Source organism: Gopherus flavomarginatus, chromosome 4, assembly GCF_025201925.1.
Source record: "Gopherus flavomarginatus isolate rGopFla2 chromosome 4, rGopFla2.mat.asm, whole genome shotgun sequence".
Taxonomy (NCBI): Eukaryota; Metazoa; Chordata; order Testudines; family Testudinidae; genus Gopherus; species Gopherus flavomarginatus.
The window spans coordinates 37,972,558-37,988,758 of record NC_066620.1 but is presented as its reverse complement, the minus strand read 5'-3'; the positions used below and the strand labels follow the sequence as shown (position 1 = coordinate 37,988,758).

At 42.9% G+C, this 16,201-nt stretch overlaps 1 long non-coding RNA gene across 2 annotated transcripts in view; it reads right to left on the bottom strand.

Annotated features, from left to right (window-relative positions):
- Positions 1-5,213: 5,213 nt before the first annotated feature.
- LOC127050256 (uncharacterized) overlaps positions 5,214-16,201 on the bottom strand; it is a 77,194-nt gene continuing 66,206 nt past the window's right edge. The window contains exons 2-3 of one of the 2 annotated variants that reach the window (XR_007774182.1): positions 7,103-7,186; positions 5,214-7,025 (exon numbers count right to left, since the gene is read on the bottom strand). This is a non-coding gene — a long non-coding RNA (uncharacterized LOC127050256). The remainder of the gene's footprint in view (positions 7,026-7,102; positions 7,187-16,201) is intronic. The other variant, XR_007774181.1, reaches the window with a different exon arrangement.

Sequence of the window (16,201 nt, the reverse complement as noted above, 5' to 3'; positions counted from 1 at the left end):
ATTGAACCCGCCCTTACTGCTATCAATTCGACCTGGCAGAAGGGTTACAAGTGAATGTGGTGAACTTGCTCTAGTAAAAAATGTCTGCAAATTCTGTGCTCACTTTGGTCATTCTTTTCCTGATCATTACATTTTATGAGTCTGACAATGAAGTGATCTGTCCCTGCACTAGTTCCCATAAGAAAGCCCCAACAGGAGGCTTGACGCTGCACTAGATGAATATGGCTACTCGCTTCAGTAAGAGTGGAAATGGGCCAGAGAGGGAATTCCAGTGGAAGGATTCTAAGAGCAGCAGAAAGCCAGGAAAGACTTTGTTGTACCATCAAAGAACAGACTCATACCACTTTCTCAGCACAGTCTTGCTGAAATCCCATGTAACATCATTCATTATTAGCCTTTTAAGGAGAATAGTACCCAGTGGTAAACGACCAAGATGCTTTAGGTTGCAGATTATCCCTTCCATATGTTTTGCAGTTATTAACAGGCTGCTGCATTTGTTTGACACTTATATTAAGTATCAGAGCTTATACCATAGTTACATTTTCAGATCTTGCTAATGCTCCTGACCATGGATAAGAAAAGGATGTTGTTGATCAAGAAGGAAGTTATTTTGCATTTACTCAGGCTGTCTAACAATAATTTATATTGCACACTCAGCTGAACAGCTTAATCTTAGAGCCAGAGAGCATAGCAACACTGAGAACAATGCCAGTCATCTAACTTAGCTGCTACGCACGGCAAAACTCCTGTTATATCCCTCAAATGCAAGTAGAAAGTGATTCTACAGCCTCTGACCCTTGCTTGTAAACAACAGATTCCAGGAATTCTACTTGGAACTATACAATTCCAAAGCAGAATCAAACTTCAGCCGTAAACATTCTTCCCTAAGTGACTATTCACTTAAGAAACTGGAAGTGGAAGAATGTGAGGCCTTGGGATGTGACATTAGCACTGAGGAAATAGCTGAGGCCATCTCCTCCTTAATGTCTGGGGAAAGACCTGGCCCTGATGAGCTCCCTGCAGATATATATAAACTACATATGGCTATAGTGTGCGAATGCCTCATTAACATGTTATCAGACATTTGCAGATGGCAGCTGTGCAGGGCCTTGAAAGTATGGACAAGAAGTTTGAACCTGATATGGCAAGAGGCAGGAAGCCAGTAAAGGGGGAAAAAGAACTAGGATGGCATGGACAGAGTGGAGGGAGAGGAAGGTTATTTTAGTGATAGCATGTTGGCTTGATTGATGGGTGAGTTAGAACTGGGGAGGTGGAGAAGGAGGATGAGGAGACAGTGCTCCAGATGAGAAAGAACCATGGAATGAACCAAGGTTTTAGAAATCATAAAGAAAAACAAAAGGATTATTGAAAGGTAATTAAGCCAAGAAGGATGAGGCTTGGGTAGGGCCTGCATGAATGGAGAGAAGGATAGGAATGCGATAACGATAACCCGGGCTTGACTGGGACAGAGAATACACCACACATTAGTATTTGACAGCAAAGAACACACCCCGACCTAAACTCTGTCCCAATAAGAATGCCAGCCTCCCACCACTTCCTTCCTAAATTTCACTTTCCCATCTGCACTGCATAACCCTTACACCATCCCTTCTGTAAAACTACACAGCTTGAGGTTTGGGGAAGGTGATATTAGTTTTCACAGACATCCTAGTCTTGGATGAACCAGCAGCTACTTCAGTGGCGATCTTCTCTGACACAGAACATAGCCTGTAGCCTAATAACATCCATTCCCTACAATCTCAATTTTGGATGCAGAGAGCATTACCAAGGGCATATATCAAAAGGCAGTTCTTTATTCCTTGGAATAAATCAACATGGAACATTTTCTCCCTCAGCTAACCAGGGTGTAGAAGGAGCCACTTATGACGATTAAACATATTTTTTTCATTGTTAATGACATCACCCCAGATAGACCACCAAACTCTGACTTTTTACAATCCATCACCTTTCTGCTTTTTCTTATCTTTCCTCTGTAGCTCTTAAGCTAGAGAAGTCTAAAAAAGCATGAGACTCAGAATGTGAAATTTTTTTGAGTGGGGGGAGGTACTGTTTAATCAATGAGAACTTGGATATTAACAGATTTTCTTGAAACATCTCAGAAATTAAAACTTTTCTCAGTATTTGTGTGCTGAAAATTTGGGACAGATACTAACAAATGTGAATACCTGCAAACCAGAAGATAGCCTTAACTGTTGGTGTCTTAATGACTCTGGCATAATATCTATATATCGTCCAACAAAAAACTTAGTTACCTTGGAGTTGTGTATGCTCATTCTGTTTCTAAAAGCAAGGAAGTAATAGTCACATTCACATGAAGTTCAATCAACTATACAACACACACTACTAGAGAAAACCACACACACACATTTCCTAGGAGACACCATGTGCTATAAAAAGCAGTGTTGATTATTGAGCCAGTGGGACTTTTTTCCTGAGTCAGTACTGAGCCAATGCCTCAACAGTGCATTAAGAGGCGCTGTTCAAATGATATATAAAATGACGGTCCTGAGAACCAGAGCTGGGTGTGACCTGGATTTTTTAATTCTTGGGGCACTCTGCAATTTTGAATTTTTTTCTGTTCCAATATGGAGCAAAACCTAATGTCCTGAAAATGAAATTCTGCAAATTTAATCTTGGATCAATAACACTGAAATGTTTTGTTCCAATTTCAAGGTTTTACTTATTTCATTTTTTAAAAACCTTTATATTATAAAATATGAAAATGAAAAATCAAAAGGCTTTTTTCAACGTTTGTATACATGAAATTTAATAAAAAAATCGACACACTTCTGTGAAATGTTTTACTTCTGATGAATCTCCACTTTTCAATGGAAAAATATTGTCCAGGGATTGTGATCTCTCTCTCCACCCTAACACCTGAAGGTACTCCATATTCATGCTGATGGAACCATCCTACATTGCTGACAACTCGAATCAGGCTTGCAGGTTCAGGTCCACACAGCCTGTACAGCCTCTTCATCTGCCATTCAGCCGGGGAAATCCTTCCCTCTCCCTCTTGCCCCCAACTCAGACCTCAGGAGAATTGCTACCTCCCTGTCCATCACTCACCAGCTCCCACATGGCCAGATATAACTGCCATTGAGTGAAGTGTGGACTCTTTCTCCTGGGGAGGAGTATGAGCTAAGCAGATACTGATGCGGGTTTTCCCCCTTGCCCAGTTATTTATTTGTATTGTGGTAGCACCTAGGAGCCCCAGTCATGGGCCAGGGACTAGGTGCTTCACAAACATGAATTCCATTGTCCTCTACACTTCTGGCCCTCACACATAGTGCAGAGGTAGGTCAGGATCTGGTCTTTTATTTGCAGTGGGTGGGTCTATGTCTCTCTTGCTCTCTGCTGTATTTCTGGCTATTTTCTCACTGACACTATTCATTTCTTTTCTTTTCATTCTGATTGTCTCTCTCTTCTTTTCAGTTCAGGTCAGTAGCTGGAGAATAAGTCAAGCCAGGTTCCTTCCTGCACTAAACAGTTACTGAACAGGTTTATACACTGATATGGCACTTTCTGTAATGTTGACTAGCATAATACAATTCACTCAGTGTCATTCACAGTAGGAGAAAGAGCTTCAGTGCCAGAGCACAGCACAACCATAACATTCCCCCCTCTGGGCACTGGTTATGCTGCAGCCAAAATTTAGTGTGGGGGAGGTAGGTGAACGTACTGTGCCATCTTTATCTGTCAAAATGCTTCCTGGGAGGTGACGAGGGGAGGCAGACATCCAATGTGGTGCACTGATAGTTGCAGCAATCTGTGATCCAACAGTTCCTCCTGACCCATCAGAGACTCACAGCCCCCAGGTTGTGAATCACAGATCTAATGGCTTGTGAAGTGATGCCAGCTTAATTCCAGCCTCTGTGTTAATGAAAAGAGTACACCAGACTCCAGAGACAGCAAAGTATTTCATCTAATTAATTTTGCAAAATGTTTCAATAGGTACAAAAGTTGGTTGAAAAAAAAAGACTGGCACTCTGATCTGTTTGTTCTCCCCCCTTGCCCCCCGCCTCCTCCCCCCCCCAAAAAAAAAGGTTTGATGACACTAAAGGGAAGCAGATTTATCAAAACAACAATCCTGCATGTAACCCGGCAAGTTATTACAGAGCTGCAGTTTATAGCATGTACTCTTGGAACATAACACTTTGGATATAAAAGAGAGATTTGATCAGGATGCTAATGGGTGTTCTAAGCTTCAACATTTATCCCTCAGTTTGCTTTGAAAGCTAGTTTCCATGTACAATACAAGTACACTTTTGTGTACCATACACTTTTGTGTAACTGCTATCCAGTATCCACAATGAGTGATTCTGAGTGAAAGGAAGCACTGATTCAGTCAGTCATCTTCTGTCACAGGTGCCCGATAGCCAAACACTAACTGAATCTTTGAAATCTTGTTCAAAGGAGATCTATCCAAACAGAAAAACACATGACTCCAAATACTTGGGGCTTTGCCTGTTGCTGTTGTGACTACTGATCAGGCCTTCACTATTCTCTGGAAATTGGAAGTGTATCTGGGTTACACAATGAACAAGGACAGATGAATTGGCCTTGCAAACCTAACTCCAAATCAAGAAATCCATATTGATTCTGAGGTTACCAGTGAAAAGCCACATGGCTGGAATTTTGACCTGTAATGCTGCTGTTCATCATGTAACTGGTAAAGAAAGGACAGATCAGATTATCCCTTCTGGTGGATGCATTTATAAAAGTGGTATCAAGCTGTCTGGAGTGGTTCATGAATGTGGGTGCCAACATCAGGGCAGACTGTTACAAGCCAGGGCACAAACTCCAAACTGGTTGTGTGTTCAATAATCAGATTTCACTATTCAAGTATCAACTATGAACTCCTCAGGCACTAGAACTGCCTTAACATGGAGTCACAGACATTCCCCTTGGGCATTCCACTCTCTCTTGCCACCCAGGAAAGTCTGCCTTTGTTGACAGATGGTCCCTTACACCAAAAATCACAACAATATTCAGGTTACTCCTAGTCCCAAATGACCAGTCACTTCCTCCAGGTCAATTGTACCTTAGATTTCTCACCAAAGACAATACTTATAGCCAATCCTATAACAAATTAACTAAAGGTTTATTAAGTAGGAAAAAGAAATGAAAGTTATTTACAAGGTTAAAGCAAGTAAACATACACATACAAACAAAGAAGTTACAGTCTTACTTTTTGGAAGGTAATAGAAACTGCTGTAAGGTGCAAGCTCTATATGTTCTTTAAAGCTAACCTTTGCTTATGCTTAGAAATATTGCCTTCTCCAAAATCCTAGCAACATAGTGATACAGAGCCTTCTGGTCAGGGATTTTTCTTCCCTTCCCCTAGAGTTCAAACTGTGAGGGGTTGAGGGTTTGTGCAAACCCTTTCTTTATGGGTGTTGGTGGAACAAAGTCTTTTGTCCACTGATGTTCCACAGTGGTTCATCTGGTGACACTAGACCAGCTGAGATTATTCCTGGTAAACAAGCTAAGGGTTGAACCAGAAATCAGTGAACCAAAATTGGTGTGTCAGATATTAGGCCTAACTATTCTGTCCATCACTCCTTTGGGCATTAAAGAATGAGATTTTGGGGATCCTTAAAGAAAGAGGCCCTCTTCTGTTGGACAGAAAACGGCATGTCTTGTGGTAAACTAGTATTTCACACTTGGTAATACTTCTCTCCTGATTGTGGGGGTTTCCAGTTTCACAGCAAACACTTTTATAGTTACAAAGCAAACTCTTAAATATTGCCATATAGCAGGTGTGGCCAAACTCTTTTACAGTTGAAGTGAGGCTTGCGAAGACCCCATGTTTCCCCCCCATTCTCCACCTAATAGACTGTGGGAGGGAGCTGGGTGGTGGGGTTAGGGGCTTCTGCCTGCAGGGAGGGTGGGGTCTCTAGGCTGTAGCCCAGTAGTGGGGAGGTGCTGGGGATTCGGACTTCAGCAGGTGAGCCCCATGCCCTAGCAGGCACACCACATGGGGATGAAGTCCCAAGCCCCAGCAGGTGCCACCCTGCAGGGCAGGTTATGAGTGTCTTGCAACTCTCGAACTTCTGAAGATTATTGTATTTGGCTCGGAAGGTCAGTAAGTTTGGCCACCTCTGCCATATAGCATGGGATACAGATATTATAAATGAGACTGAAGCATGCAGCAATTTACAAGCATTTCATAAAGTCCAAACATTAAACACATATCTATAAATCTAATACCTATTTTAACAATACTAGTGCACAGGTGAGTTAGACAGGTTTCCAGCTATGTATTTGTCAGTGTTCAGTGAGATCTAGGGCCCTTGGTATGAGCTGGTACCTGATCTGCCGGTGTCACAAGTGGATCAACAAGACTGTGTGATTACCTCAGACTCTTGGCTTAGAGTTTTATACAAGGGACTCTCAATTACAATTGCCTTGGCTCTTAGTCTATGGTAGAGGGGATGTTCTAGGATCCTGCTGTGTCAACCACAGAAGCAGATTACACCCAGCTTTACTGTCCTCTTGGCTGATGGGAGGGGGGCACTTTATGCTCTTTTCCCTTGCCAGAAAGGGGTGGGCACTCTATCTCTTCTCCCCACCTCTCCTGATGTCCATTGGGGGTTGGCTTGCGTGGGGGAGTCAGAGGTCCTCAGCTCTTGCTTGCCCACTCCTTGCTCTTTGGGGTGTCGGTGGCTAGTCCCCAATAGGGGTGGGTTGTATGTTCAGTTGAGCATCTAGTCTCCCTCTGGCTTGTAAGCTCCTTGGGGCAGGGACTGTCTCATATTGTGTGTAAAGACAGTAGGTGGGAGAATGGGGCCTTGATCTTGGTTGGACTCTCCAGGCACTATTGTAACATCGTAAACAATGATAACATAATTCTTGCTTGGTGCGTGACTCACCGTTGGTGAAGGCCTGGCTTTGACGCCAACAGCAGAGAAATGCTGTTCTGCATTCTGGAGTGAATGGCCAGAGACTGACATCTATGAATTGTTTGTGGCCCAGCTCTGACCTGTGCTTTCTTCAGCTTTCTGGAAAATAAGTCTCAGGTAGAAAAAGGGGAACTTTACAAGGCTCTACATATACATGACTTTCCCCTTTGACTTACCACTTGCCGGTTTTAATATATCCCATATCTCTCAAGTTTCCTTGTTGCTTGGTGAATATGTGTGACACCCTTTCCTGAGGGTAACTGCAATGACAGATGGTTGCATTGTTAGGTGCACAACAGACACAAATACTCTGAAAAAAAGTGGCTGACATCTGGTATGACAATAAGTTTTAAGAAAGCATTTGTTGTCATTTCCTTCTCTAGTTCCCAGTTGCCTCAAATGCTATGTAATAATTAGGAGTTGCAAAGTGAGCATCAGTTTGACTGTGGGGTGATTCAGAAAATTTGTTTAGTATAAGAACCGCTTAGAATAAGATATTATTTTAAGTATTATTCAGCTACTGCTATGATGCATCTTCTTATTGTGTCTGAAGCAGTAGGCTAGAAATGCCACAGCAGCAAAGGAACTATTATTCACATGGGTCAAATCCTGCAGTCCTTAGCCAGGCAAAACTCCCATTGCCTCCAATAGGAGTTTTGCCTGGGTACCGGCCATTACTCTGGAAATATCCCAAGTTAGTTGTTTTTCATGCTTCATTCCTTCTTTCCACTCTCCACCCATCCTATTCCATCCCATAGTACAAAGTTTTGTTTGTTTTTCATCCCTATAGAATGCCACGCTAGTGAAAATTACACTATGCTAATCCCTATGTAATGGCTAATTTGCACCTAAGGTGTAATTTCTGTCACAGGTTACATCACTGCTAACTTTGATTCATAGGTCCCATTGGGAAAACTGCAACAAACCCAGACAAGGTGAATAATGTACTCATGCAATGCCTGCTTTGAATATTATTATTAATAATAATAATAATGATGATTCTTTATTAAACAATTATAATAGGTCAGGACCTCTTTGTGCTAGGTGCTGTACAAACATGGTAAACGATAGTTCCTGCCCCCAAAAGGTCATAGTCAAAAAGAGTAGGCAGAATAGGTGGATGAGACACATAGACAGGTTGGACTGGAAGATGGGGACAATATTAGGATGTGCAGTGTTCTAAGTCAGCCAAGAGCAGTAATCACAGCTCAGCACCTGTCAGGCTGTCATTGGAACACAGTGTTCCATGTTCATTGTGGAAGAGATGAGCTTTGAAGAGGAACTCAAAGGAGGATAAGGAGGTTGCTTTACAGATTCTGACTGGGAGCTGTTCCTACTTGTAAGGGACACCCTAGGTGAGAGTGTGAACATGCTTGTAAGAGAAGCAGAGAGTCAGGTGATAGAAGCTGGCACCATTGGCAGAGCAAATACCGGGGCTGACCTTGCTCCAAGATGAAGATTATGTAAGTGGGTGGAGTGCACATTGTGAAAGGCTTTGACACTAAGGATAAACAGACTGCATTTGATGGAGACCTATATCTTCTTTCCCATCTTTTTCCCCACCTGGATAGTAGGAGTGAGGCGCTCCATCTATTTTAGGTACTTCTCCCATCACCAGATTATCTGAGAGCCTCGCAATCTTTAGTGTATGTATCCTCACAGCTCCCCAGTGAGGTAAGGAAATGCTATTATCCCCATCTTACAGATGGGAAACTGAGACATAAAAGGACTGAGTGACTTGCCCAGAGTCACACCAGATGTTTGAGGATGAAGCAAACTCACACTCTCTACTCCCCAAGCTGTTCATCTAACCAGTGGATCATTGCTCCTCTCACACAAATGGATAATCACTCTCTCCTGCATCAGGGAGGCCCTCGTACTCCTGGCTCTTTGGAGGGTTGGTGGGTTGTGTGGTCAGGGGGATATGTAGTCTCCCTCCTAGTTTGTGTTGGTGATGGAGAGTCAACAGCTGTTTCCTCTACTATCTTTTTGTATTAAGAGCCCAGGCTTTCTCCAGTGTCCTTTTCCCACCATGCATTCAACAAACCCTTCTCTCATCAGACAAGTCAGGGGGAGAAGAGGACTTGCTTCACGATCCCAGGTCTTGGAGTGGAGCATCGCTGTGTGAGAGATGCTCACAGCAGGCATCATAAAAGGACTCCTTTGATCAGTGCTTTATTAGCCATTCTATGTGAGCAAGTAGAGCACCTAGTAACGCTGTGGATCAGACCAAGTTCTACAGTTCAGTGTCTGGGGGGAAGCAGTGTTGACACTTGAGATCTAGGTCTTTCTCTGCCACTGACTTGCTATAGTGTGATGTGTTTGAAGGGCTGCCAGTACAGATGCTCAAAGGGGACACAGCCAAAGTGATGATCTGAGAAGAAGATCTTAGCTATACATGCCCTTGATATAACAGGGGTTTATTTCACCTATATTGGTTATCTACAAGGAATTCCACTGTGATAGTGAGTTTTAGGGTCCAATTAATTATCATTATTATTTACATTGCCATAGCAGCTGAGAACCACAGTCACAGGCCAGGACCCCATTGCTAGGTGGTGTGCAAACACAGAATCTTCCCCTGTTATTTTTGTGATTCTTTTGCTTGTCATACAAGTTTTTCTTTCTATATTGATTTTGTGTTTTGCATACTGTGTTCTTTCTGCCTGGGAAGGGGCAGGGCAGGGAGCAGAGGCATGCTGGCTTAATCCCTTTATCAGTAATGTAATGAAATATACCCATTATGTGATTGAAAAAAAAGCAAGGTGAGTTCCCTGTTTGGAAATTATACTAGACTTAAGCATAAATTGGATGGATAGGTCCAAGTTCTGATCTCAGTTTTACCAAGATGCTGGCCCACAGTCTTTCTTGACTATGTATTCTGATTTGCATGCTTATTTTTAATCCAAAATTTATTTACACTTTATTTACAAATGAAAGGAAGAAAGCAGTAGCTAGAGGAGAGATTATTATCTGATTGTCAGGTCGTAAAACTGAGTGAGGATGCATGAACTCTGTTTGCAGCTCTGCCACTGAATCACTATGTGACTTTGGTAAAATCCCTTACCTGCTCCAGGCCTATACTGCTTGTTCTGCCCAGTTTCAGCAGTGTAAATAAGGCAAAATGTGCCCTAACAAGTCAGATGGGGATTCTCCAGCTGCTATAAGGCCAGCTTAGCCTTATAACACCCAGCTCTGGTGTAGGGGATGATTTGGGGTGTGGCTGGCATACTGCAGTGATTCCTTGGGGCTGATAGCAGCCTACACACTTAGAAATGCAGACCTGATGAAAAGCCTATTGTGCCATATAGCTATATCCCAGTTTGCCCATGTGTGAAATAAGTATATGCATTAACACTACCTTCCAATCCCATGTCAGAATTGTGAGACTTAGTTAACCCATCTTTTAAAGTGCTTTGGGATTGATGGATGAAAGTTGCTATATAAGTACAAAAATGTGATCAATTATCACTATTCTTGTTAGCTATGTGTAACAAAGAGCTTTAATTAAGACCTAAATTAACCTACATGTAGGAGAGCTGGAACTCAACCCTGTCCTAGAAAATCTCCACCTGACAAAGTGTTAAAACAGGATACCAATTTACAGATGTAGGACAGAGAATTTAGAGGAACTCGCTGTGCCCTTTACTGGGGAGGAGGGAAAACAAAGGAGCTCTGGCTTACTATTTACCTACTATTTACCCAGAATTCCACCAGCTAAGTGTTGTTTAGGTTAGAATTGGTTTAAGTTATAATGCAAGTGTGTGATAATATATATCCTTACTATTTAATGAAAGGGCATAGGAATTGTGCTAAATGGGTGAGGAACCACCATCAGGTAATAAGATTTGAACTAAGGTTGGATAATGAAGCTTGTGCCTAACAAGATAAGAGAGGCAGTGTTCTTTTCTAGTGATAAGGAATTGGAGCTGTATCTAAAAAGTCGTATTGTTCTTGGTTTCCTAGTTGAACATCCTGGAGCTTATAGAAGGAATATGTAGGGTTGGACTGGCAGTGAAGTGGGGGCAGACTCCACAACTGGACTGGTGGAGTGGAATGGGTACTATGGTGGGTAACCCAACAGAGGAGAGCTATCCCTATCCTAGAGAGTGACTCAGCTGATGAGTGGGGTTTCAGAGAGTGAGGTTTGTGGTGGACAGAGTTTTGGATCTCCATCAGATGTACTTTTATTGAGCCGCTGGGGAGGGAAGGTTGACTAAACTCCTGGTTTGTTGACTTAAGTGCCTTACATTTTTACAGGAGATTTCCATGTTCTTTTGATTGTGTTTCCTTTCCCTCCAATAAAAGATTATTCTTCCATATTCAAGAAATGCTTACAAATGGGAAAAATATTGTCTGCAAAGGTGACCCAGGGAAGATTTATCTTCCAAAGCAGACATAAGCTTGGGTCTAGGGGAAGGGGCCTAGGCATCATTTTAGTTATTTTCCAAGAACTAAACAACTTGGATCCACTGGAATGGGTTACCTAGGGAGGTGGTGGAATCTCCTTCCTTAGAGGTTTTTTAAGGTCAGGCTTGACAAAGCCCTGGCTGGGATGATTTAGTTGGGGATTGGTCCTGCTTTGAGCAGGGGATTGGACTAGATGACCTCCTGAGGTCTCTTCCAATCCTGATATTCTATATTCTATGATTCTATGAATGTTTCTTAGTGTATTTGGCAGAAAGATTACACAACCATTAGCTCATGAGAATAGTCTCTCATCAGTAGGCAGGACAGAGTTAAAGAAAATTCTAAAATAAAGCAAAATATAATTAAAATTTGTCTCTTCCTCTCTTTCTGTAAGGCCTGGTCTACACAGTTTTTGGACCGATTTAACTATTTCAATTAGGGGAGTGGTTTTATACCAGTGTAGTTAAATCAGTACATGCCCTTGTATAGATGCAGATACATAGGTATAAAAGTTCTTATACTAGTATTGATTATTTCCATACGTTTACTGAAATAAGCGATTCCAGTTAAGCATCTTTATGCTGGTATAACTGCTTCCACACTATGGTCATTTTTCCTCTTCAGCTATATCCATTTCTAAATCTATATACTGTATAAACTCATTCATTAGCCCATTCATTTATAAGCCAACCCTCCAAAATGGATAGGTAAAAATAGCAAAAACTGTATTACTCTTTCATAGAATCATAGACTTTAAGGTCAGAAGGGACAATTATGATCATCTAGTCTGACCTCCTGCACAATGCAGGCCACAGAATATCACCCACTCACTCCTGTATCAAACCTGTGTCTGAGCCATTGAAGTCCTCAAATCATGGTTAAAGACTTCAGGGTGCAGAGAACCTTCCAGCAAGTGACCCGTGCCCCACGCTGCAGAGGAATATGAAACCCCCCAAGGTCTTCTGCCAATCTGCCCTGAGGAAAATTCCTTCCCAACCCTATATATGGTGATCACCTAAACCTTGAGCATTTGGGCAAGACTTACCAGCCAGACACCCAGGAAAAAATTCTCTGTAGTAACTCAGATCCCACCCCATCTAACATCCCATCACAAGCCATTGGGCATATTTACTGCTAGTAGTCAAAGACGAATTAATTGCCAAAATTAGGCTCTCCCACCATGCCATCCCTTCCATAAACTTATCAAGCTTAGTCTTGAAACCAGATATGTCCAGGCTGTTCCAGAACTTCACTCCTCTGATGGTTAGAAACCTTCATCTAATTTCAGTCTAAACTTCCTGATAGCCAGTTTATATCCATTTGTTCTTGTGTCCGCACTGGTACCGAGCTTAAATAATTCCTCTCCTTCCCTGGTTTTTATTCATCTGATATATTTATAGAGAGCAATCATATCTCCCCTCAGCCTTCTTTTGGTTAGGCTAAACAAGCCAAGCTCTTTGAGTTTCCTTTCACATGACAGGTTTTCCATTCCTCGGATCATTCTAGTAGCCTTTCTCTGAACCTGTTCCAGTTTGAATTCATCCTTCTTAAACATGGGAGACCAGAACTGTACACAGTATTCCAGATGAAGTCTCACCAATGCCTTGTATAACGGTATTAACACCTTTCATAAGCTGACCCTATATTTCAGGGGTTGGCCCATCAGAGTAAGCCGCTGGTGGGTCGGGATGCTTTGTTTACTTGGAGCATCTGCAGGCATGGAGCCCCTCAGCCCCTGGTGGCTGCAGTTCCCCGTTCCCATCCAATGGGAATGGCAAATCATAGCCACCGGGAGCTGAGGGGCTCCATGCCTGCAGACGCTCCAGGTAAACAAAACTACAATGTATTAGATCAGGGATCGGAAACTTTTGGCATGCAGCCCGACAGGGTAAGCAAGCTGGTGGGCCTGGCCAGTTTGTTTACCTGCCGTGTCCACAGGTTCAGCTGATCGCAGCTCCCACTGGCCGTGGTTCGCTGCCCCAGGCCAAGGGGGGTGGTGAGAAGGAGTGCGGGCTGAGGGATGTGCTGGCCGCCGCTTCCTGCCACCCCCATTGGCCTGGAGTGGTGAACTGCGGCCACTGGGAGCCGTGATTGGCCGAACCTGCGGACGCAGCAGGTAAGCAAACCGGCCCGGCCCGCCATGTGCTACAAAAACTGTGTGTAGATAAAGCTGAAAAGGCAAAGTCTCTCTCTCAGTTTTCTTCCCTGATATGTATGCACACATGAGGGCCCCTATCTCAGTCACACTATCCATTCCTCTTTGCTCCCCTTCAACAGCAGCATCAGTTCATTTCCATGGGGTAGATCTTTTGCTCACATGACAAAAATAAAATGAAGACACCAAATGGGCACAGTTGAGTCCTAGACAACCCTATTTCCTAAATATATAGAAACATGCCAGGCCTACCTACATGCATACTACTGCCCTGACTGGTTTCTGGCAGCATCTAGAACAGAACATGGTGAGCATCTCAAATTATTTAAAGGGATACTACCCTATTTCTCTTACTTTTGTGGCTTTTGCTTTTTCCCCCCCATTTCCATTTTTTCTCTGAAACGGCTCTTAATTAATAATATCTAATATTTATGTATCGCCTCCCTGTGCCCTAAAACCTTTCTTTCTCTCCATAGTCTTCCTTTGTCTGTTTCTTTCCTGACGCTCAGGGCCAGTTCCAGGCTGGGGGCGGCACATCTGTGTCTTTGGCGGCAATTTGGCGGCGGGTCCCTCAGTCCCTCTCGGAGGGAAGGACTGGCCACCGAATTATGAAGCAGCATGGTAGAGCAGCCGCAGAAGTGCCCCTGATAGCGGCTTTTTTTTTTCTTTGCCAATTGGGGCAGCAAAAAAGCTGCAGCCGGCCCTGTTGACACTTTTCTCTTTCAATTTTCTCTCCTGTCTTTCTGTAACTTATTATGAGAATTGGCGACACTGGACATATTTGGTGGGTTTCTTCAAGCCATAACTCCTGAAGTCATGTGATTATGCAAGACTCTCAGCTTTCGTAAAAAAAATAGGGCCGTTTATTGCTGTTGTGGCTTGGGAAACAGCCTGAGAAAGTGACCTCCGAAATGCTCATAAACCAGCAGGAAAATAAAGATCAAAAAAATTATAATTAAAAAAAAATCCTATTTTTTAAGCCAGTCCCATGGTTTATGGGGTCCTGGCTCATAATTTTGAACTGGGATTGACAGTCCTGCATTACTCCTCTCTCTCTCTCTTCTTTTTCCCCTCTTCTTTTTAGGAGTGTATATTGTAAGTGCCAAAGTACTTTTCTGAATTGAGGCCTTAATCCCTGGTTGCTTCCTGCCCTCTCCTTGCTACTCTGCTCCTTCACCTTTCCAGTACCTCCACCCCCACAAGCCAAACAGCAGCACAGAGTAATGGGTGAGCACAGAGAGGGAAGATCTGAAGAGTCTAGTTCGGTGACTGAAGTGTGGTTCAGAGCTTAGCTTCTTAATTAAACATATTAATTTCTCTTTATGGCTCCGTGTGGAGTCACGTGGGTGCAGGAAGTACAGAGCAAGGCAGCAGTGCTGGCTCTATCCCCACTCCCTCCCCCTATGTGGCTCCACAGGGAGCAGCAGAGGGCAATTGGTGAGTATAATTAAGAAGCTGAGATCTTAAAGAGCTTAATGACACTGTGCTCACCACCTACTCTGCTGTTCCCCACTCTGCCGTCTGGCTTGTAGCAGTGGAGGTCAGGGCTCAAGGAGAAGCAAACAGAGCTGGGTCAAAACACTTCGATAAAAGGTTTTGCCATTAAAAAAATGCTGATCATTGAACCAAAATATTTCAAGAAAGTGTATCAGTTTTGATGAAAATTTTGTCAGGAAATTTTGTCTAGATCAGGATGGAATTTCTGGTCAAAACTAGAGAGCCACACCCAGCATAGCCAATAGCCTGGTGACTGAGGTGCTCACCTGGGATCTGAGAGATCTTGCTTCAAGCTCCTGCTGTCTAGTTCAGAGCCAGGACTTGAACCTATGACTCCTATGGGAGTACCCTGCTCATTGGGCTAATGGCTACACTGGGGGTTGGTGTCTCATAATTTTGTATGAAAAATTTCAAAGGGTCTTTTTGGTCCAATGTGGAACAAAAACAAATTTTGAAACCTCAACATTTTTCATGAAATAGAATTGTTAGCGTTTGGCCAGCTTTCAAAGTAAGGTGGGCCGGAGGTGGCAACAAGCTCCCTGAAGTGGGCAGCAGAGGGCTGTGTGGAGGAAGAATGGAGATGTGTGGAGGAAGTATAAGTACATTTATCCTCACACACCACTCCAGCACATGTCCAGCACAGGGAGGCAAAGAAGAATCTGTGGTTCCTTCTTGATACACACTGGCAATCTGTTCACGACCAGGAGCATAATATTTGATCATCTTTATCTTGGTACAGTAAGCTACAAATGTTATTAAAGGTCATAAATTATCCCTCCTTCTTGAAAATCCGGTCACACTGGATAAAATAGCATTTCTTTTGATCTTTAATATACTGGCCATTAACCTAACTCAGTATCGCCTTGTACTCATATTATGAGACAAGATAAAAAGAGAGGACTGATAGTTTTTTCATTATATCCTTCATAGTTATCTGTATATCTCACCATGGTACACTCTAAATCTCCTTTCCAGGCTAAATGCTCTTTTGTTAATGTTATGGAGCCAAATCCACCTTCACTCTGTGCAACCCCACTCTGCTCAACAGGGGAGCACAAGATGCATGGCCAATTGCAGAATTTGATGAATTGTTTCCAAAAAGACTAATGGAGCAGCATGACTGATCATTCTCACACCAGCCAAAGCCTTTTCTTTCAACACCAATGCTAATGGCTGGACTGGGATGTTAAAAAAAAATCTGAGGTCATTTGGA